At 46.2% G+C, this 20687-nt stretch overlaps 14 non-coding genes across 14 annotated transcripts; 7 read left to right on the top strand and 7 right to left on the bottom strand.

The window, feature by feature from the left end:
* The first annotated feature begins 9433 nt into the window (after nt 1–9433).
* Nucleotides 9434–9505, top strand: trnad-guc (transfer RNA aspartic acid (anticodon GUC)). The gene has a single exon. It is a non-coding gene; the product is annotated as a tRNA-Asp (tRNA).
* A 769-nt stretch (nt 9506–10274) lies between these two features.
* trnad-guc (transfer RNA aspartic acid (anticodon GUC)) lies at nt 10275–10346 on the top strand. Its single transcript has one exon. It is a non-coding gene; the product is annotated as a tRNA-Asp (tRNA).
* A 421-nt stretch (nt 10347–10767) lies between these two features.
* On the bottom strand, nt 10768–10840 carry trnav-aac (transfer RNA valine (anticodon AAC)). Its single transcript has one exon. It is a non-coding gene; the product is annotated as a tRNA-Val (tRNA).
* Nucleotides 10841–11512: 672 nt separating this feature from the next.
* Nucleotides 11513–11586, top strand: trnad-guc (transfer RNA aspartic acid (anticodon GUC)). Its single transcript has one exon. It is a non-coding gene; the product is annotated as a tRNA-Asp (tRNA).
* Nucleotides 11587–12004: 418 nt separating this feature from the next.
* Nucleotides 12005–12077, bottom strand: trnav-aac (transfer RNA valine (anticodon AAC)). Its single transcript has one exon. It is a non-coding gene; the product is annotated as a tRNA-Val (tRNA).
* A 213-nt stretch (nt 12078–12290) lies between these two features.
* Nucleotides 12291–12363, bottom strand: trnav-cac (transfer RNA valine (anticodon CAC)). Its single transcript has one exon. It is a non-coding gene; the product is annotated as a tRNA-Val (tRNA).
* Nucleotides 12364–13876: 1513 nt separating this feature from the next.
* Nucleotides 13877–13948, top strand: trnad-guc (transfer RNA aspartic acid (anticodon GUC)). Its single transcript has one exon. It is a non-coding gene; the product is annotated as a tRNA-Asp (tRNA).
* A 1610-nt stretch (nt 13949–15558) lies between these two features.
* trnad-guc (transfer RNA aspartic acid (anticodon GUC)) lies at nt 15559–15630 on the top strand. Its single transcript has one exon. It is a non-coding gene; the product is annotated as a tRNA-Asp (tRNA).
* A 421-nt stretch (nt 15631–16051) lies between these two features.
* On the bottom strand, nt 16052–16124 carry trnav-aac (transfer RNA valine (anticodon AAC)). The gene has a single exon. It is a non-coding gene; the product is annotated as a tRNA-Val (tRNA).
* A 213-nt stretch (nt 16125–16337) lies between these two features.
* trnav-cac (transfer RNA valine (anticodon CAC)) lies at nt 16338–16410 on the bottom strand. Its single transcript has one exon. It is a non-coding gene; the product is annotated as a tRNA-Val (tRNA).
* A 1165-nt stretch (nt 16411–17575) lies between these two features.
* Nucleotides 17576–17648, bottom strand: trnav-aac (transfer RNA valine (anticodon AAC)). Its single transcript has one exon. It is a non-coding gene; the product is annotated as a tRNA-Val (tRNA).
* Nucleotides 17649–17861: 213 nt separating this feature from the next.
* Nucleotides 17862–17934, bottom strand: trnav-cac (transfer RNA valine (anticodon CAC)). The gene has a single exon. It is a non-coding gene; the product is annotated as a tRNA-Val (tRNA).
* A 672-nt stretch (nt 17935–18606) lies between these two features.
* Nucleotides 18607–18678, top strand: trnad-guc (transfer RNA aspartic acid (anticodon GUC)). Its single transcript has one exon. It is a non-coding gene; the product is annotated as a tRNA-Asp (tRNA).
* A 1610-nt stretch (nt 18679–20288) lies between these two features.
* trnad-guc (transfer RNA aspartic acid (anticodon GUC)) lies at nt 20289–20360 on the top strand. Its single transcript has one exon. It is a non-coding gene; the product is annotated as a tRNA-Asp (tRNA).
* The last annotated feature ends 327 nt before the right edge of the window (nt 20361–20687 follow it).

Below are 20687 nucleotides of genomic sequence, written 5' to 3'. Positions count from 1 at the left end.
ATTTTGTGCTGCTGGCACGGCTCCAACCGTGATTAGACCTCCCTGCAGATTTTCAAATGACTTCTACCTGACTGTTGACACATTCTCAAATTGACCATCATTATGTTGTACTGGAAAATATGAACAACTAAACAGTGCTAAAATATATTGAAATTTCTATAGACTAAATTAAACCAAATGGTCCACTCGTGAGGCTTGTTTCAAAGGAAACCTGTTAACGTAAAGTTAGCTTGCTAACAGTTAGCGCTCAGATGGCTGGCGGTCACGGAGCTTGCAGACGCGTGCACTGTTACGTCCTGCAGGGAGTCCCATTTTTGCCAAACATTTTTGAACTACCTAACTCACATCTGTACGTTATGTTCCATATTTAGCCCTCACATGACATGTGACTGACCCCTGAGCTGTGACGTTTTTCAGTGCTTACATTGACAATGTCTGCGCATGGTTCACTGATAAGTCTCAGGAGTATCCAACAACTGAACATGTTACACTGCTGTACCGCTTCCCTGAAAATGACTTCTCAGGGTGGTGCCCACACCTCCAAAGTGTCTGAACCATGGCCGAAACATTCCAGCAGCTTTAAGGATTCTTTTTTAGTACAGATAAGATATATCTGTCTCTTTTGTGAAAGCAGCAATGCCAGTAATTGGCATTATGTCAAATTTTTTCTTTGGAATGGGGTCAAGGCCATAACGTGTACATTTTTAATTGACATTTCAAATGGTGTTGCGTAGCAACTAATAATCCTTTTGCTCCAATCAAAAAGCTTTTATTCTGTACTGTTTTATAATGGTTTTTGATCCAAGGGAGAGCTGTACTGAGTACTACTCCCTCTATGGAGCAGCTGATACACTTACAGGAGGTACTGCTTACACCTGGGAGTTCTTAAGTGAACATGTTGGCCAACATCATGGAAGTAACTGTTCATCATGCCTTAAGTTTCCCAGTCTCTATGAACTTGAACATTTCCAAAGTCGGTTCTCCTCGTGGGAGCAAGTCGGCCTGCGTTTTTTGTTGTTATTGTGTCAACTGAATGTTGAATATTGAATATATATCTTTTTTGGTTAATAATCTAGCATGGAGTGGAAGGAGCAGGGTGGTTGGATTTTGTCCTGTCCTGTGTAAGACTTTCCGCCTCACACAGCCCAAGAATTCAAAAGTATGAAAAAGCAAAGTAAGTCTATAAACAGTAAGATTTTATATTTGATACACTTAGTCTCATAAGTCTTGATAATAAAAAAACACAACAAAACATAACCACAAATCTAATAATGAATTATAATGGAAAATGGACGTGCTTCTGTATTTAACAAAAATGTTCTAGAAACTAGTGCAGGTATTTTTTGTAGTGCTCAGAGTAAGTATCTATCTTACAGTTTTTCTTGATTGCATTGACCTGCTTAAAGAAACTGGGATCCGCTCGGTTTTCATCATCACTGTCTCAGCAGAGCACAAGACACCTTGCAAATGTGTTAACCCTTTCTCATTGGATTGACACGTTGTCCCCACCCTTTTGCAGAACAGTTAACACGGATGTCATTCAAGCAGTCCAAACTCCATTGTTTGAGCTATTGTAACCAAACAGAAACCATCTGTTCCTAACTATTAGAAACTACCTACATCAGTATGAAATCACTGAAGCACCTGTTTGACACTCCTTCACACAAATCTTCAATTAGCAATCAGTCTGCAGGCCTTACAAGGTGCAGCGTCTGTGTTGTTCTTTGCCAACATGGATGGAAGAGGTCTAAGGCAGATGAGAGTGAGTATCAATAGTGGCTATTTCTTATACTCTACAGTAATAGATTTTTATACTTTACTGTAATAGATTTTATTTTAATTTTCTTAATTTCTTATCCTCTAATAGATTTTATTTTGGTTTACATGTATTTTGTGTAATATTTACAGTATTTCAGTTTTCAGCCAAAGTTTGAAAAAAAGAATCAATGGAATCAATAAAATTTGCATCAAAGCATTTCTGATTCTGGATCCAATTCTTTGCAAGAAGGCAAATTTGACAACAAATGGCACTGGCATGACAGCTACGTACAGTAATAGGCTACAATGACAAGCAATGGTGCACTGATTCGCACTGAGTGCTGTATTTTGTATTTTGTTGTCCACTGTGTAATGGTTGATTGGAAGAGCTCATACACTTGTTTGTTAGTTGTGTTGTTTGAAGGCAAAATTAGCTTTTGTTGCATATTTTAAATGTTTTGGTTAGAGCCTTTTGCAAACAAAATGTGTCATTTCGACCATGAGTGCCACTGTTTCGGCCTGTGTGTTAACTGTTTTGAAAATGTGGAGTTTGAGTTGACTGCTGCATCAAAGCAATCAAGAAAAACTGTAATATCAAGTTTTGTAACCTCATTATTAAAAATGCAGGTTGTATTTTATTAAAGTAACAGTGTTGAAATAACAGTATGATTAATATACTTTGTATTTTGCTCTGAACAGGAAATGATGAAGAAGACAACTCCCATAAACTTCTTCCCAGGAAGGAAGACAGTGTCCTTCAGGAAGGGTCCATCAGGCCATCTGCGCCAGGACCCCTCTGATGAGGCCATGAGTATCAAGAGAAATCCTTCCCTTCAGGACAAGTCTCCCCCTCAGAAACACGACCTTGTGAGAACAAATGCTCTCACTCTGGTCCTTCTGAGGGAAGGGGATGTGTCTGACTGCCTGGAGGTAATGGGGGAGTATGTGCTGCAGTTTGGGCGGTACAAGGTAAAGTCATTCAGGTGGCTCCTTGAAAATGATGTTGGCTACACCATCTACCTGATGAAAAAGGTAGAAGAGGAGGAGGGGGCCGGAACCTTCAACCCTCAAGGACAGAGCAAGGACAGCCCGCTGTCATTTCTTGAATATGCCAACAGCTTCCAGGAGATTAAGGACCTCAGGGAGTACTTACTCTCCAGGAAGCCGGTACCACCAGTGGCATCAGAGGGTGACAACACTGTCGGATTTGGAGCCGGGGCCAAGGACACCTGGAAGCAGATCTGGGAGAGCAGGGCTGATGGTTATGCTGACTTCATTTTAGGAGTGAAGTGCATAAAAAACGGCAAGATGTACAATCTGCAGCAGTATCTTCTCCAGCAGCAGAGGCCTGAGTCCTGTCCAACACCTGTCATCACTACATCAGCTGCCACAACACCTACATCCCGCACTCTCGGTCAGTTCACAAAAATATGCAAATACTGATTTTATATGAACATTACATTTTTTTAATACATAATAAATGTTGTTGTTTCATCTTCTAGGCATGGAGGAGGACCAGGAACTGGAGAGGGAAATGTCAAACCTGCCCCCTTATAAGTTTGACCCTGAACCCCGTAGGTGGAGCTAGTTTCATAACAGAATTTAAACTCTTACTGTACATGATTAAAGTCTAATGCCACCTGTGCTTTCAGGGCCACCAGCAGCAGTCCCCAGAGCCACGGCTGTGTCCGCATCAACAGGTTCTTCTTCATCATTGTGCAGGGAGGATTCTGTTTTTAACAGGATTCACCTGCCATTGCTATGTTCTTCAACTAGTTTGTTATTTTGGCCGTGTTCTGGCCTGTTCTGATGCTCATGTTCTTTTGTTCTCCCACTACCCTAAGAAAATAACATTTCAGCAATGATGAAATACCATTCTGGCTTTGAAATTTAGCTTAGATATAGGTTAACATGCCAAATCCTTGATTGGCAGGAGTAGCGGTTGCTATACATTGATACTGTTTCTGTGCTCTACCTGTTTTCACTTCTAATGTTTAAAAGCATTATGTTTTTCCATTTCAAATAAAAAGCAATTCACAATTAAACCAAAGAGGGTATTTTCAGTCTTTAATGCCAATTAGTGACAGAGAAAACAGGTAATGACAGTCTGTGAAGCTAAACAAACTTAAATAAGTAAAGTGAATGACAAAGAATTGTTTTTACAGCGCACAGGACGAAGCCAACCGCCACTGCTACCATCTCCAGGCCTGCTCAGGCCAGTGCCATGCACCCCATGCAATGTTGCCCCTGTGAAAGGTAATTATATTGTTTTACTTTTTATTTTAAACGAGGATGTCCAGAATGTTTTAAATTTAAATGACGCTCCTTTTTATTTTAATTCCATCGCCACAGCGAAGGCCCCGCTGCCAGTCCCTCCTCAGCTGCTTGCCATTGCCCCACAGCTTGGGATTGAAGAGCCGGAGCCTACTGTGCAGAGACAAAGTATGAAATGTTCTCATAAGTAGTCCTCTTATACTTACTGTGTATCACACATAAATATCAGTTCATTCTGACAAATCAGAAACACATTTTCATTGTGATATATGTAGCACTCGTGTTGAATAATTTGGTGCTATGACAACATCTGGTGTCTGTTGAAATTGTTTCTTGACTTTTGTTGCAACTTTTTTCCAAAGCACACAGAGTACCAGTCTCACGCATTTCTACTTTGGAGTCTGAAGGAAGTGCAGCCCTGTCTCGTCCTGAAGGTAAATGCTTGAATGTCTCAATATAACGCTTTGAGAAAGAAAATCTTAAGCACATGTTCATTTTTAATGCATATAACTCACCTGCCTTATCTTTATGTATCCTACCATTGTAGATTCATCTTTACAGAATGTTGCTCCTGTGGAAGCGCAGGGAGATACCATCCCTGATGAAGGTATGAATTTCCTTGAAACAGTTTAAGCATAGCAGTGATTAATGTAGAGCTCTCTTGTCAGTGAATGAGAATGTGCTGTCGTGTTTTATAGTGTTTGTTTTTTATAGCGTTGCCATGTCCTGAACCTCCTGTCAGGCAGCCTGCAGCCTCTGTCCCTGCGTATGATCAGGATGTTGTGCAGTGGAACTGCTCCAAACAGCAGAAACTTTGGATGAAGAGTGAGCTGGAAGTACTGAGGCTATGGCCAGGGTCACATCCAGTTCGTCATCCCATGAACATGCTGTCCCTGTGGCGTCATCCACCTCAGCCTGAGCTCATAGTCTCAGTCTGTGAGCTGCCTTCACCAAAGTACTTTCAGCTCCACCCATTCTTCATTTGGAAGCCGGAGCATCAAATTATGGAGAGGCTGAGGAACAATTATTTGCTTCCTTGTCTCCATGATTTCCCTAACCCCCAGGTAGCTTCTTCTGGCGTTGGAAGGCCAAGAGTCATCATTGGCACCAGCGGCCAGTACTACATTCTAGCCTCGTGGCTCACCTGCAAGGCCTGTAAAAAGTACGGTATGCTGACAAGCCCCAATGGCTGATGAAGCTACCAAGGCGCAACAGCAACATTGTGCCAGCTTTCCTGACCTTCAAAAAGGCCATCTGTAGATCTGTCATGGATGAGCTGAGGCGCAGTGGCAGATCAGCAGAGGACATGTCAAAGCAGCTGACAGAGGCACTCCATCTTAAATATGAGAGAGCTCACGAACATCCGGGATGCTGAGGCAGGAGTCTACGGCCAGAAGACCATCACTGGGCTCCTGAGACAGACAGAAACTCCAGCTCCATTTGGTGGACACTCCGATCCTGATGGCTGGAATGGAGTGTCTGTCTCCTCTCACTACCTGGTGGAGTGCCAGGTCAGTGAATATCAGCGGCAGGAGCAGCTCCTCACTCTGCTGCTACAGGGGACCTTTGGACGGGCACTCAGGTCGGATCACACCCGCAAAGTGGCTAGGAAGGTTGTGCTTTCATCTGGCACAATGTCTTCTTACGCCATTATGAATGAGAGCTGGATGATCCTGAGCTGGGTGATGCTGCAGTCTGAGTGTGACCTGTCCCTTCATCCCATGTACGAGGGTCTGGCTCGACGCTACTCTGCAGCTGGAGTGGAGAAGGCCAGCTACCAGTGGGTGGACAGGTATAAAGAACAAGTTTTAATTCACAACATGATTTCTTTTTATAGACTAACTGCACATTTTTATATATATTTTTTATTGTCGGCATTGGGTGTATTTCTGTCCGCTTTTTTTTATTTACATTTGCAATTTATTGTATTTTCTGACTCATGTTATTAGTCAAAATAAATACAAGAAATATTATAGGTAGAACACATAGAGTAAAATATTTGATACTAGAAATATGCTACTTTAGAAATAAAGACTACTTTTAACCACTATTGTAAGATATTTTTCGAACATAATGAAGTTTCTTTTTAATGTTTTGGGGACTGCTGTGCTGCCTTTAAGGTCCTGGACTCTGGGGCTCAGGAGCACCTATTCTGGGACAGCTGGAGGACAAAAGAGGGTATTGTGACAAAGGCAACTGCAGGAAACCTGGCTAACACCTGTGCATCAAGGAGCAAGTTTAACAAAGACATCACCATCAAGTGAGAATCTCTCCTGCTAATCCCACCAAGCAGCACATCCGGGAGCACTGCAGGACAAAGGTGCCAAAGCCCAGAGAGCTGCTAAAGAGAGTTGAAGACGTCCTGCATCACTTCTACCTCGCAAAGGACCCCAATGATGTGCTCCTCTTCAAGGCCTCCATGCTGAAGGTGTGGAGGATTCAGCGCATCCACATCCTGAGAGGCTGCCTGAGTGACCCAGAGGTGGGAGACGGAATCCTCTACTGGTATGGTGGCACCCTGCAGCTCAACTACACCAAGGGTGAGGGAGCTGCTGTACCTATTTGGATCCCTGTGAGAGGCACGTCCCAGCAAGAGGGGTTCCACTTTCACCAGGCCCAGTGGGTGACGGGCAACCGGGTGTCCTGTGAGCTTTTTCAGGCCCAGGCCATGACAGGGGTGGTGCGCTGGAACTTTCAGAGGCTGGAGGACCTTAAGCAGCCTGGTGTGGAGCTGCCTGCTGTGTTTGACCCTCTACTGATTGCTGAACTGAACACAGCTTCTGTACAGGTGACAGGGAGGGAAAAATACCCAGTTCTGCAGGTGTCAAACAGGGACACATGGGAGAGGTTTGGGCTGCAGTATGTGGAGCCAGGCTGCCGTCCTGTTGTTCTGAACTTTGAAAGGAACAAGGCACCGCAGAACATCTCAGCTCCTGCAGCCGTGGAGACACAGCAAGCGTCACTGCCTTGATGCTGGAATTGGCACAGACTCTCAGGTAATCCAGATTAATCACTCACTGTCCATTACTGACTGACAGACTGCTTTACTCAATCCCTGTATTTATTGCCTCAATTCAGGAAACCAGTGGCATCGTGCAAGAGGATCCAGTTGGAGCTGTGCCGATCCTGTCATCTCAGCAGAGCTCTGTCGCAGTGTCCCATTCCCAGCCATATCCTGCACCCACGTCTGCCACAGTCAAAGCAGAAACTCTGGCTTTGCAGGGCACAGGTGATTCCAACTGCCCACCAACCATCCCTCACACAGACCTCATGAATAAAAACAGCCTTGAACATTTCTTGGAATTAATTTCATAAAAATTATGTTAATATATTGTCCATGAACAATGATTACTGATGATGCTGCTGTATTCAAGATGTAAAACCTATTGAAAAATAATAAGAGATAACACATTCAACATATTTAACTGTACATTTTTTATATCAAAGACTTTTCCTACATGCCAAAAATACATACAACATACAATATAATCACTGTGCCAAACCACATTAACAGACATATTTTTTAATTTTTAGACTTGCCAAGGGTGCCATTGCTGCCTGTTTCCTCCTCTCCCCGAGCCGCCCGCACTGGTCCAATTAAGACAGGAGGTCTGATTCAAGTCCTGGACCACAGTCGGTGGACAGAGCCCATGAGAGCTGCCATCGATGGGCAACTGATAAAGCACCATGGGGCCAAGGACCTCTTGAAGCGGTTAGATTCTGAGTATTCTGCCATGGTACACACGGTCTGCACTGACCCCAACAGCCTCCTCCATCCTACCACATGCCAGCATATCTCCAGATATGTTAAACATCTGGCCAAATTAAAAAACACAAGCTCCTCCCTCAATACTAGCCCTGAGAAAGTCTTGGAGTCGCAGCAGCTTTGGCAGAGTTTGACTACAGGAAGCCAAACAGTCAGTGTTCCTGTCACAACCCTCCCTCTAGCTACTTTTAATCCTCCACCTGTGACACCCCCCCAGGAGGAGTCAATGAGCCGGGCTACAGTAGAGAAGATTGTGACAGAGATCCTGGAAAAGCAGCAGCAACAACAACAGCAGCTGCAGCAGAAGAAGTTGACCAGGAACTGTTTGGCCTGTGGTCAGCCAAAGTCAAGGTATCTTGGGGATGGTTCTTCAAATCATTTCTTCTATCAGACCAAAACTGTAAAGTACTTTTACTGTTTCACAAAGGTCTTTAAGGCCTATGAAGAAGAAGACCTGAAAAACCCCAGGATGTCTTTTGACGACTTTGCTGCCTCCCCGTTCTTTGAGCGGGAGCTGGAGGCTGCTAAACAGAGGGGGGCAGAGTGGAAAAAGGTTGCAGACGAAAGGGCAAAGAGGAAGTCAGCAGTGCAGCTGCCAACAGGTCGCCTGTGCAGGTTCTGTCACCGGCCACTAAAGCAGGGTCCAGACAGCCCTCACCTACACACATCCTTCCCTGGGGTGCCAGGGAAGTACATCTACTGCCCCTCCAGAGTGTTCTCCCTGTATAAGGCACAGGGCATGCTCAGGGAGATGACCTGGATGGAGTTCCAGCAGTCTGACTTTTATGAGGCTGAAAGGGACAGATGGGTCGCAGAGAAGAAAAAGTAACGTCTTTGCCCATAATATTATATTATTATTAAATATTAATTAACAGTATATATATTTACAAATCTATTTATTTCTCGCAGTGTTCATTGTTTTGTTTTGCAGGTAGATGCTCCCTTGGTTTCCTGGATTGTGGACCGTATGACTGTTTGACCACAATATGTAAGACTGAAAGGGTGCAATCCAGGAAAACTCAGCAAATATGAGCTTTACCGCTGCATGTTCCTGGCAAACACTGGAGCACCGCCATCAGGCCGTTCAAGTGCCGAAACGTCAGCCACTGCAGTATCAACCGGTTACACTAGCTGCGACTGTGCCAAACATAAAGTGCTTTGCGTAGCGTCCTGCCAGGGTAATGGGACACTGGACCTGCCGTATGCCAGCGTAGAAGGAGTCACACAGCACATGATAGCCCTACCTCCCCTTGGCCGATCAGATCAAAGCTCTGCACCTCTATCAGCCTCTACTCCAGCAGCAGCCTGTGTCGCAAAGGAAACTAATGAGGCTCTGTGGAGGTGCGCTGAAGCACCAAACTGGGACGTGCCAAACCAAAGGTTGGATTTGAAGATCTGGATTGGTTTTGCCAGATGCCCATTACTCGGTCTATGTTGACCTGGACGGGTTAGGTAACACTGTGAGAGTCATGTTCTTTGATTTCCCCATTGCTTTGCAGGTAGATGCTCCCTTGGTTTCCTGGATTGTGGACCGTATGACTGTTTGACCACAATATGTAAGACTGAAAGCGTTCCCGACAAACACTGGAGCACCGCCATCAGGCCGTTCAAGTGCCGAAACGTCAGACACCGCAGTCCTCGTTAGTATAGTGGACAGTATCTCCGCCTGTCACGCGGAAGACCGGGGTTCGATTCCCCGACGGGGAGAGTAAAGTTTTCTACCGGCGGCTGCTTATTCACCAAGAAAGACTGAGGCGTAAAGCTCGTCCTTGTGTCCAGCTGAGGTGAGTGTAGTTTAACCTTCCCTACACCAATTGAGACAGAAAATGAAACCTCGCCTAGAAGAAGTCGGCAAAATACCCTAAGTGAAAGACGATGACAAATAGAGATCGTCAAAGTCAACTTCTTAGTCCCCTTGGCCTTCTGCCTCTTTTGCTCCAAACTTAGATGGATTTCTTCTTGCATATAATCAACGCCCGCTAAAATGCGGCCGGTCAATACTACTAAGACTACAAAAGGTAAGCGGAATACCTCGGACAACAAAACTGTTGTTCTTGGAATACAGATTCTGCATATGAATGGACATATCTGTTTATTCATTTTAGGCAGAAAAAGGAGCAAAGAAAGATGTTTCCGCCCGGTTTCTGGGACGTGCCTGGGACGTGCCAAACCAAAGGTGGGATTTGAAGATCTGGATTGGTTTTGCCAGATGCCCATTACTCGGTCTATGTTGACCTGGACGGGTTAGGTAACACTGTGAGAGTCATGTTCTTTGATTTCCCCATTGCTTTGCAGGTAGATGCTCCCTTGGTTTCCTGGATCGTGGACCGTATGACTGTTTGACCACAATATGTAAGACTGAAAGGGTGCAATCCAGGAAAACTCAGCAAATATGAGCTTTACCGCTGCATGTTCCTGGCAAACACTGGAGCACCGCCATCAGGCCGTTCAAGTGCCGAAACATCAGACACCGCAGTCCTCGTTAGTATAGTGGACAGTATCTCCGCCTGTCACGCGGAAGACCGGGGTTCGATTCCCCGACGGGGAGAGTAAAGTTTTCTACCGGCGGCTGCTTATTCACCAAGAAAGACTGAGGCGTAAAGCTCGTCCTTGTGTCCAGCTGAGGTGAGTGTAGTTTAACCTTCCCTACACCAATTGAGACAGAAAATGAAACCTCGCCTAGAAGAAGTCGGCAAAATACCCTAAGTGAAAGACGATGACAAATAGAGATCGTCAAAGTCAACTTCTTAGTCCCCTTGGCCTTCTGCCTCTTTTGCTCCAAACTTAGATGGATTTCTTCTTGCATATAATCAACGCCCGCTAAAATGCGGCCGGTCAATACTACTAAGACTACAAAAGGTAAGCGGAATACCTCGGACAACAAAACTGTTGTCCTTGGAATACAGATTCTGCATATGAATGGACATATCTGTTTATTCATTTTAGGCAGAAAAAGGAGCAAAGAAAGATGTTTCCGCCCGGTTTCGAACCGGGGACCTTTCGCGTGTTAGGCGAACTTGATAACCACTACACTACGGAAACGGTCAGCTACGAACTGCACACTTGGTTCAAGATTCTTGTCGTGCACTCAATCACTGGTGACTCCCGATGCAGCACCCGGATGACTTCAACTCAGTATTTGGGAATATCAACCGGTTACACGAGCTGCGACTGTGCCCAACATAAAGTGCTTTGCGTAGCGTCCTGCCAGGGTAATAGGACACTGGACCTGCCGTATGCCAGCGTAGAAGGAGTCACACAGCACACGATAGCCCTACCTCCCCTTGGCCGATCAGATCAAAGCTCTGCACCTCTGTCAGCCTCTACTCCAGCAGCAGCCTGTGTCGCAAAGGAAACTAATGAGGCTCTGTAGAGGTGCGCTGAAGCAACAAACTGGGACGTGCCAAACCAAAGGTGGGATTTGAAGATCTGGATTGGTTTTGCCAGATGCCCATTACTCGGCCTATGTTGACCTGGACGGGTTAGGTAACACTGTGAGAGTCATGTTCTTTGATTTCCCCATTGCTTTGCAGGTAGATGCTCCCTTGGTTTCCTGGATTGTGGACCGTATGACTGTTTGACCACAGTATGTAAGACTGAAAGGGTGCAATCCAGGAAAACTCAGCAAATATGAGCTTTACCGCTGCATGTTCCTGGCAAACACTGGAGCACCGCCATCAGGCCGTTCAAGTGCCGAAATGTCAGACACCGCAGTCCTCGTTAGTATAGTGGACAGTATCTCCGCCTGTCACGCGGAAGACCGGGGTTCGATTCCCCGACGGGGTGAGTAAAGTTTTCTACCGGCGGCTGCTTATTCACCAAGAAAGACTGAGGCATAAAGCTCGTCCTTGTGTCCAGCTGAGGTGAGTGTAGTTCAACCTTCCCCACACCAATTGAGACAGAAAATGAAATTGGCCTGGAAGAAGTCGGCAAAATACCCTAAGTGAAAGACGATGAGAAATAGAGGTCGTCAAAGTCAACTTCTCAGTCCCCTTGGCCTTCTGCCTCTTTTGCTCCAAACTTAGATTGATTTCTTCTCGCATATAATCAACGCTCGCTAAAATGCGTCCGGTCAATACTACTCAGACTACAAGAGGTAAGCGGAATACCTCTGACAACACAACTGTTGTCCTTGGAATACAGATTCTGCATATGAATGGACATATCTGTTTATTCATTTTAGGCAGAAAAAGGAGCAAAGAAAGATGTTTCCGCCCGGTTTCGAACCGGGGACCTTTCGCGTGTTAGGCGAGCGTGATAACCACTACACTACGGAAACAGACAAAATAGAGTGTGGGCAAATGCTTGCTGTAATGCGCTTGCTTTCTGAACTCAAAATACTTGAAATGCTGGAAAACAAGTTATTTTGAGGTGAGTGTCTACCCGCTGATGACTATTCACCAAGAATGACAAAAGTACTAAGCAGCAACAAGAAGCGTATCTTTCTGCACAAACTTCCCTATTTGCAATCTGAAAAGGCAACACCGGCAACTGTTTCCGCCCGGTTTCGAACCGGGGACCTTTCGCGTGTGAGGCGAACGTGATGACCACTACACTACGGAAACGGTCAGCTACGAACTGCACACTTGGTTCAAGATTCGTGTCGTGCACTCAATCACTGGTGACTCCCGATGCAGCACCCGGATGACTTCAACTCAGTATTTGGGAATATCAACCGGTTACACTAGCTGCGACTGTGCCCAACATAAAGTGCTTTGCGTAGCGTCCTGCCAGGGTAATGGGACACTGGACCTGCTGTATGCCAGCATAGAAGGAGTCACACAGCACACGATAGCCCTACCTCCCCTTGGCCGATCAGATCAAAGCTCTGCACCTCTATCAGCCTCTACTCCAGCAGCAGCCTGTGTCGCAAAGGAAACTAATGAGGCTCTGTAGAGGTGCGCTGAAGCACCAAACTGGGACGTGCCAAACCAAAGGTGGGATTTGAAGATCTGGATTGGTTTTGCCAGATGCCCATTACTCGGTCTATGTTGACCTGGACGGGTTAGGTAACACTGTGAGAGTCATGTTCTTTGATTTCCCCATTGCTTTGCAGGTAGATGCTCCCTTGGTTTCCTGGATTGTGGACCGTATGACTGTTTGACCACAATATGTAAGACTGAAAGGGTGCAATCCAGGAAAACTCAGCAAATATGAGCTTTACCGCTGCATGTTCCTGGCAAACACTGGAGCACCGCCATCAGGCCGTTCAAGTGCCGAAACGTCAGACACCGCAGTCCTCGTTAGTATAGTGGACAGTATCTCCACCTGTCACGCGGAAGACAGGGGTTCGATTCCCCGACGGGGAGAGTAAAGTTTTCTACCGGCGGCTGCTTATTCACCAAGAAAGACTGAGGCGTAAAGCTCGTCCTTGTGTCCAGCTGAGGTGAGTGTAGTTTAACCTTCCCTACACCAATTGAGACAGAAAATGAAACCTCGCCTAGAAGAAGTCGGCAAAATACCCTAAGTGAAAGACGATGACAAATAGAGATCGTCAAAGTCAACTTCTTAGTCCCCTTGGCCTTCTGCCTCTTTTGCTCCAAACTTAGATGGATTTCTTCTTGCATATAATCAACGCCCGCTAAAATGCGGCCGGTCAATACTACTAAGACTACAAAAGGTAAGCGGAATACCTCGGACAACAAAACTGTTGTTCTTGGAATACAGATTCTGCATATGAATGGACATATCTGTTTATTCATTTTAGGCAGAAAAAGGAGCAAAGAAAGATGTTTCCGCCCGGTTTCTGGGACGTGCCTGGGACGTGCCAAACCAAAGGTGGGATTTGAAGATCTGGATTGGTTTTGCCAGATGCCCATTACTCGGTCTATGTTGACCTGGACGGGTTAGGTAACACTGTGAGAGTCATGTTCTTTGATTTCCCCATTGCTTTGCAGGTAGATGCTCCCTTGGTTTCCTGGATTGTGGACCGTATGACTGTTTGACCACAATATGTAAGACTGAAAGGGTGCAATCCAGGAAAACTCAGCAAATATGAGCTTTACCGCTGCATGTTCCTGGCAAACACTGGAGCACCGCCATCAGGCCGTTCAAGTGCCGAAACGTCAGACACCGCAGTCCTCGTTAGTATAGTGGACAGTATCTCCGCCTGTCACGCGGAAGACCGGGGTTCGATTCCCCGACGGGGAGAGTAAAGTTTTCTACCGGCGGCTGCTTATTCACCAAGAAAGACTGAGGCGTAAAGCTCGTCCTTGTGTCCAGCTGAGGTGAGTGTAGTTTAACCTTCCCTACACCAATTGAGACAGAAAATGAAACCTCGCCTAGAAGAAGTCGGCAAAATACCCTAAGTGAAAGACGATGACAAATAGAGATCGTCAAAGTCAACTTCTTAGTCCCCTTGGCCTTCTGCCTCTTTTGCTCCAAACTTAGATGGATTTCTTCTTGCATATAATCAACGCCCGCTAAAATGCGGCCGGTCAATACTACTAAGACTACAAAAGGTAAGCGGAATACCTCGGACAACAAAACTGTTGTTCTTGGAATACAGATTCTGCATATGAATGGACATATCTGTTTATTCATTTTAGGCAGAAAAAGGAGCAAAGAAAGATGTTTCCGCCCGGTTTCTGGGACGTGCCTGGGACGTGCCAAACCAAAGGTGGGATTTGAAGATCTGGATTGGTTTTGCCAGATGCCCATTACTCGGTCTATGTTGACCTGGACGGGTTAGGTAACACTGTGAGAGTCATGTTCTTTGATTTCCCCATTGCTTTGCAGGTAGATGCTCCCTTGGTTTCCTGGATTGTGGACCGTATGACTGTTTGACCACAATATGTAAGACTGAAAGGGTGCAATCCAGGAAAACTCAGCAAATATGAGCTTTACCGCTGCATGTTCCTGGCAAACACTGGAGCACCGCCATCAGGCCGTTCAAGTGCCGAAACGTCAGACAGCGCAGTCCTCGTTAGTATGGTGGACAGTTTCTCCGCCTGTCACGCGGAAGACCGGGGTTCGATTCCCCGACGGGTAGAGTAAAGTTTTCTACCGGCGGCTGCTTATTCACCAAGAAAGACTGAGGCGTAAAGCTCGTCCTTGTGTCCAGCTGAGGTGAGTGTAGTTTAACCTTCCCTACACCAATTGAGACAGAAAATGAAACCTCGCCTAGAAGAAGTCGGCAAAATACCCTAAGTGAAAGACGATGACAAATAGAGATCGTCAAAGTCAACTTCTTAGTCCCCTTGGCCTTCTGCCTCTTTTGCTCCAAACTTAGATGGATTTCTTCTTGCATATAATCAACGCCCGCTAAAATGCGGCCGGTCAATACTACTAAGACTACAAAAGGTAAGCGGAATACCTCGGACAACAAAACTGTTGTTCTTGGAATACAGATTCTGCATATGAATGGACATATCTGTTTATTCATTTTAGGCAGAAAAAGGAGCAAAGAAAGATGTTTCCGCCCGGTTTCTGGGACGTGCCTGGGACGTGCCAAACCAAAGGTGGGATTTGAAGATCTGGATTGGTTTTGCCAGATGCCCATTACTCGGTCTATGTTGACCTGGACGGGTTAGGTAACACTGTGAGAGTCATGTTCTTTGATTTCCCCATTGCTTTGCAGGTAGATGCTCCCTTGGTTTCCTGGATCGTGGACCGTATGACTGTTTGACCACAATATGTAAGACTGAAAGGGTGCAATCCAGGAAAACTCAGCAAATATGAGCTTTACCGCTGCATGTTCCTGGCAAACACTGGAGCACCGCCATCAGGCCGTTCAAGTGCCGAAACGTCAGACACTGCAGTCCTCGTTAGTATAGTGGACAGTATCTCCGCCTGTCACGCGGAAGACCGGGGTTCGATTCCCCGACGGGGAGAGTAAAGTTTTCTACCGGCGGCTGCTTATTCACCAAGAAAGACTGAGGCGTAAAGCTCGTCCTTGTGTCCAGCTGAGGTGAGTGTAGTTTAACCTTCCCTACACCAATTGAGACAGAAAATGAAACCTCGCCTAGAAGAAGTCGGCAAAATACCCTAAGTGAAAGACGATGACAAATAGAGATCGTCAAAGTCAACTTCTTAGTCCCCTTGGCCTTCTGCCTCTTTTGCTCCAAACTTAGATGGATTTCTTCTTGCATATAATCAACGCCCGCTAAAATGTGGCCGGTCAATACTACTAAGACTACAAAAGGTAAGCGGAATACCTCGGACAACAAAACTGTTGTCCTTGGAATACAGATTCTGCATATGAATGGACATATCTGTTTATTCATTTTAGGCAGAAAAAGGAGCAAAGAAAGATGTTTCCGCCCGGTTTCGAACCGGGGACCTTTTGCGTGTTAGGCGAACGTGATAACCACTACACTACGGAAACAGACAAAATAGGGTGTGGGCAAATGCTTGCTGTAATGCGCTTGCTTTCTGAACTCAAAATACTTGAAATGCTGGAAAGCAAGTTATTTTGAGGTGAGTGTCTACCCGCTGATGACTATTCACCAAGAATGACAAAAGTACTAAGCAGCAACAAGCAGCGTATCTTTCTGCACAGACTTCCCTATTTGCAATCTGAAAAGGCAACACCGGCAACTGTTTCCGCCCGGTTTCGAACCGGGGACCTTTCGCGTGTGAGGCGAACGTGATGACCACTACACTACGGAAACGGTCAGCTACGAACTGCACACTTGGTTCAAGATTCGTGTCGTGCACTCAATCACTGGTGACTCCCGATGCAGCACCCGGATGACTTCAACTCAGTATTTGGGAATATCAACCGGCTACACTAGCTGCGACTGTGCCAAACATAAAGTGCTTTGCGTAGCGTCCTGCCAGGGTAATGGGACACTGGACCTGCTGTATGCCAGCGTAGAAGGAGTCACACAGCACACGATAGCCCTACCTCCCCTTGGCCGATCAGATCAAAGCTCTGCACCTCTATCAGCCTCTACTCCAGCAGCAGCCTGTGTCGCAAAGGAAACTAATGAGGCTCTGTAGAGGTGCGCTGAAGCACCAAACTGGGACGTGCCAAACCAAAGGTGGGATTTGAAGATCTGGATTGGTTTTGCCAGATGCCCATTACTCGGTCTATGTTGACCTGGACGGGTTAGGTAACACTGTGAGAGTCATGTTCTTTGATTTCCCCATTGCTTTGCAGGTAGATGCTCCCTTGGTTTCCTGGATTGTGGACCGTATGACTGTTTGACCACAATATGTAAGACTGAAAGGGTGCAATCCAGGAAAACTCAGCAAATATGAGCTTTACCGCTGCATGTTCCTGGCAAACACTGGAGCACCGCCATCAGGCCGTTCAAGTGCCGAAACGTCAGACAGCGCAGTCCTCGTTAGTATGGTGGACAGTTTCTCCGCCTGTCACGCGGAAGACCGGGGTTCGATTCCCCGACGGGTAGAGTAAAGTTTTCTACCGGCGGCTGCTTATTCACCAAGAAAGACTGAGGCGTAAAGCTCGTCCTTGTGTCCAGCTGAGGTGAGTGTAGTTTAACCTTCCCTACACCAATTGAGACAGAAAATGAAACCTCGCCTAGAAGAAGTCGGCAAAATACCCTAAGTGAAAGACGATGACAAATAGAGATCGTCAAAGTCAACTTCTTAGTCCCCTTGGCCTTCTGCCTCTTTTGCTCCAAACTTAGATGGATTTCTTCTTGCATATAATCAACGCCCGCTAAAATGCGGCCGGTCAATACTACTAAGACTACAAAAGGTAAGCGGAATACCTCGGACAACAAAACTGTTGTTCTTGGAATACAGATTCTGCATATGAATGGACATATCTGTTTATTCATTTTAGGCAGAAAAAGGAGCAAAGAAAGATGTTTCCGCCCGGTTTCGAACCGGGGACCTTTCGCGTGTTAGGCGAACGTGATAACCACTACACTACGGAAACAGACAAAATAGGGTGTGGGCAAATGCTTGCTGTAATGCGCTTGCTTTCTGAACTCAAAATACTTGAAATGCTGGAAAGCAAGTTATTTTGAGGTGAGTGTCTACCCGCTGATGACTATTCACCAAGAATGACAAAAGTACTAAGCAGCAACAAGCAGCGTATCTTTCTGCACAGACTTCCCTATTTGCAATCTGAAAAGGCAACACCGGCAACTGTTTCCGCCCGGTTTCGAACCGGGGACCTTTCGCGTGTGAGGCGAACGTGATGACCACTACACTACGGAAACGGTCAGCTACGAACTGCACACTTGGTTCAAGATTCGTGTCGTGCACTCAATCACTGGTGACTCCCGATGCAGCACCCGGATGACTTCAACTCAGTATTTGGGAATATCAACCGGCTACACTAGCTGCGACTGTGCCAAACATAAAGTGCTTTGCGTAGCGTCCTGCCAGGGTAATGGGACACTGGACCTGCTGTATGCCAGCGTAGAAGGAGTCACACAGCACACGATAGCCCTACCTCCCCTTGGCCGATCAGATCAAAGCTCTGCACCTCTATCAGCCTCTACTCCAGCAGCAGCCTGTGTCGCAAAGGAAACTAATGAGGCTCTGTAGAGGTGCGCTGAAGCACCAAACTGGGACGTGCCAAACCAAAGGTGGGATTTGAAGATCTGGATTGGTTTTGCCAGATGCCCATTACTCGGTCTATGTTGACCTGGACGGGTTAGGTAACACTGTGAGAGTCATGTTCTTTGATTTCCCCATTGCTTTGCAGGTAGATGCTCCCTTGGTTTCCTGGATTGTGGACCGTATGACTGTTTGACCACAATATGTAAGACTGAAAGGGTGCAATCCAGGAAAACTCAGCAAATATGAGCTTTACCGCTGCATGTTCCTGGCAAACACTGGAGCACCGCCATCAGGCCGTTCAAGTGCCGAAACGTCAGACACCACAGTCCTCGTTAGTATAGTGGACAGTATCTCCGCCTGTCACGCGGAAGACCGGGGTTCGATTCCCCGACGGGGAGAGTAAAGTTTTCTACCGGCGGCTGCTTATTCACCAAGAAAGACTGAGGCGTAAAGCTCGTCCTTGTGTCCAGCTGAGGTGAGTGTAGTTTAACCTTCCCTACACCAATTGAGACAGAAAATGAAACCTCGCCTAGAAGAAGTCGGCAAAATACCCTAAGTGAAAGACGATGACAAATAGAGATCGTCAAAGTCAACTTCTTAGTCCCCTTGGCCTTCTGCCTCTTTTGCTCCAAACTTAGATGGATTTCTTCTTGCATATAATCAACGCCCGCTAAAATGCGGCCGGTCAATACTACTAAGACTACAAAAGGTAAGCGGAATACCTCGGACAACAAAACTGTTGTTCTTGGAATACAGATTCTGCATATGAATGGACATATCTGTTTATTCATTTTAGGCAGAAAAAGGAGCAAAGAAAGATGTTTCCGCCCGGTTTCTGGGACGTGCCTGGGATGTGCCAAACCAAAGGTGGGATTTGAAGATCTGGATTGGTTTTGCCAGATGCCCATTACTCGGTCTATGTTGACCTGGACGGGTTAGGTAACACTGTGAGAGTCATGTTCTTTGATTTCCCCATTGCTTTGCAGGTAGATGCTCCCTTGGTTTCCTGGATTGTGGACCGTATGACTGTTTGACCACAATATGTAAGACTGAAAGGGTGCAATCCAGGAAAACTCAGCAAATATGAGCTTTACCGCTGCATGTTCCTGGCAAACACTGGAGCACCGCCATCAGGCCGTTCAAGTGCCGAAACGTCAGACAGCGCAGTCCTCGTTAGTATGGTGGACAGTTTCTCCGCCTGTCACGCGGAAGACCGGGGTTCGATTCCCCGACGGGTAGAGTAAAGTTTTCTACCGGCGGCTGCTTATTCACCAAGAAAGACTGAGGCGTAAAGCTCGTCCTTGTGTCCAGCTGAGGTGAGTGTAGTTTAACCTTCCCTACACCAATTGAGACAGAAAATGAAACCTCGCCTAGAAGAAGTCGGCAAAATACCCTAAGTGAAAGACGATGACAAATAGAGATCGTCAAAGTCAACTTCTTAGTCCCCTTGGCCTTCTGCCTCTTTTGCTCCAAACTTAGATGGATTTCTTCTTGCATATAATCAACGCCCGCTAAAATGCAGCCGGTCAATACTACTAAGACTACAAAAGGTAAGCGGAATACCTCGGACAACAAAACTGTTGTTCTTGGAATACAGATTCTGCATATGAATGGACATATCTGTTTATTCATTTTAGGCAGAAAAAGGAGCAAAGAAAGATGTTTCCGCCCGGTTTCTGGGACGTGCCTGGGACGTGCCAAACCAAAGGTGGGATTTGAAGATCTGGATTGGTTTTGCCAGATGCCCATTACTCGGTCTATGTTGACCTGGACGGGTTAGGTAACACTGTGAGAGTCATGTTCTTTGATTTCCCCATTGCTTTGCAGGTAGATGCTCCCTTGGTTTCCTGGATCGTGGACCGTATGACTGTTTGACCACAATATGTAAGACTGAAAGGGTGCAATCCAGGAAAACTCAGCAAATATGAGCTTTACCGCTGCATGTTCCTGGCAAACACTGGAGCACCGCCATCAGGCCGTTCAAGTGCCGAAACGTCAGACACCGCAGTCCTCGTTAGTATAGTGGACAGTATCTCCGCCTGTCACGCGGAAGACCGGGGTTCGATTCCCCGACGGGGAGAGTAAAGTTTTCTACCGGCGGCTGCTTATTCACCAAGAAAGACTGAGGCGTAAAGCTCGTCCTTGTGTCCAGCTGAGGTGAGTGTAGTTTAACCTTCCCTACACCAATTGAGACAGAAAATGAAACCTCGCCTAGAAGAAGTCGGCAAAATACCCTAAGTGAAAGACGATGACAAATAGAGATCGTCAAAGTCAACTTCTTAGTCCCCTTGGCCTTCTGCCTCTTTTGCTCCAAACTTAGATGGATTTCTTCTTGCATATAATCAACGCCCGCTAAAATGCGGCCGGTCAATACTACTAAGACTACAAAAGGTAAGCGGAATACCTC

This window comes from Semicossyphus pulcher, unplaced genomic scaffold (assembly GCF_022749685.1).
Source record: "Semicossyphus pulcher isolate SPU_LCO1_2020_fin unplaced genomic scaffold, fSemPul1.0.p SCAF_11, whole genome shotgun sequence".
Classification (NCBI taxonomy): Eukaryota; Metazoa; Chordata; class Actinopteri; order Labriformes; family Labridae; genus Semicossyphus; species Semicossyphus pulcher.
Note: the sequence above shows the minus strand (reverse complement) of the source record. Positions and strands in the feature narration are given on the sequence as shown.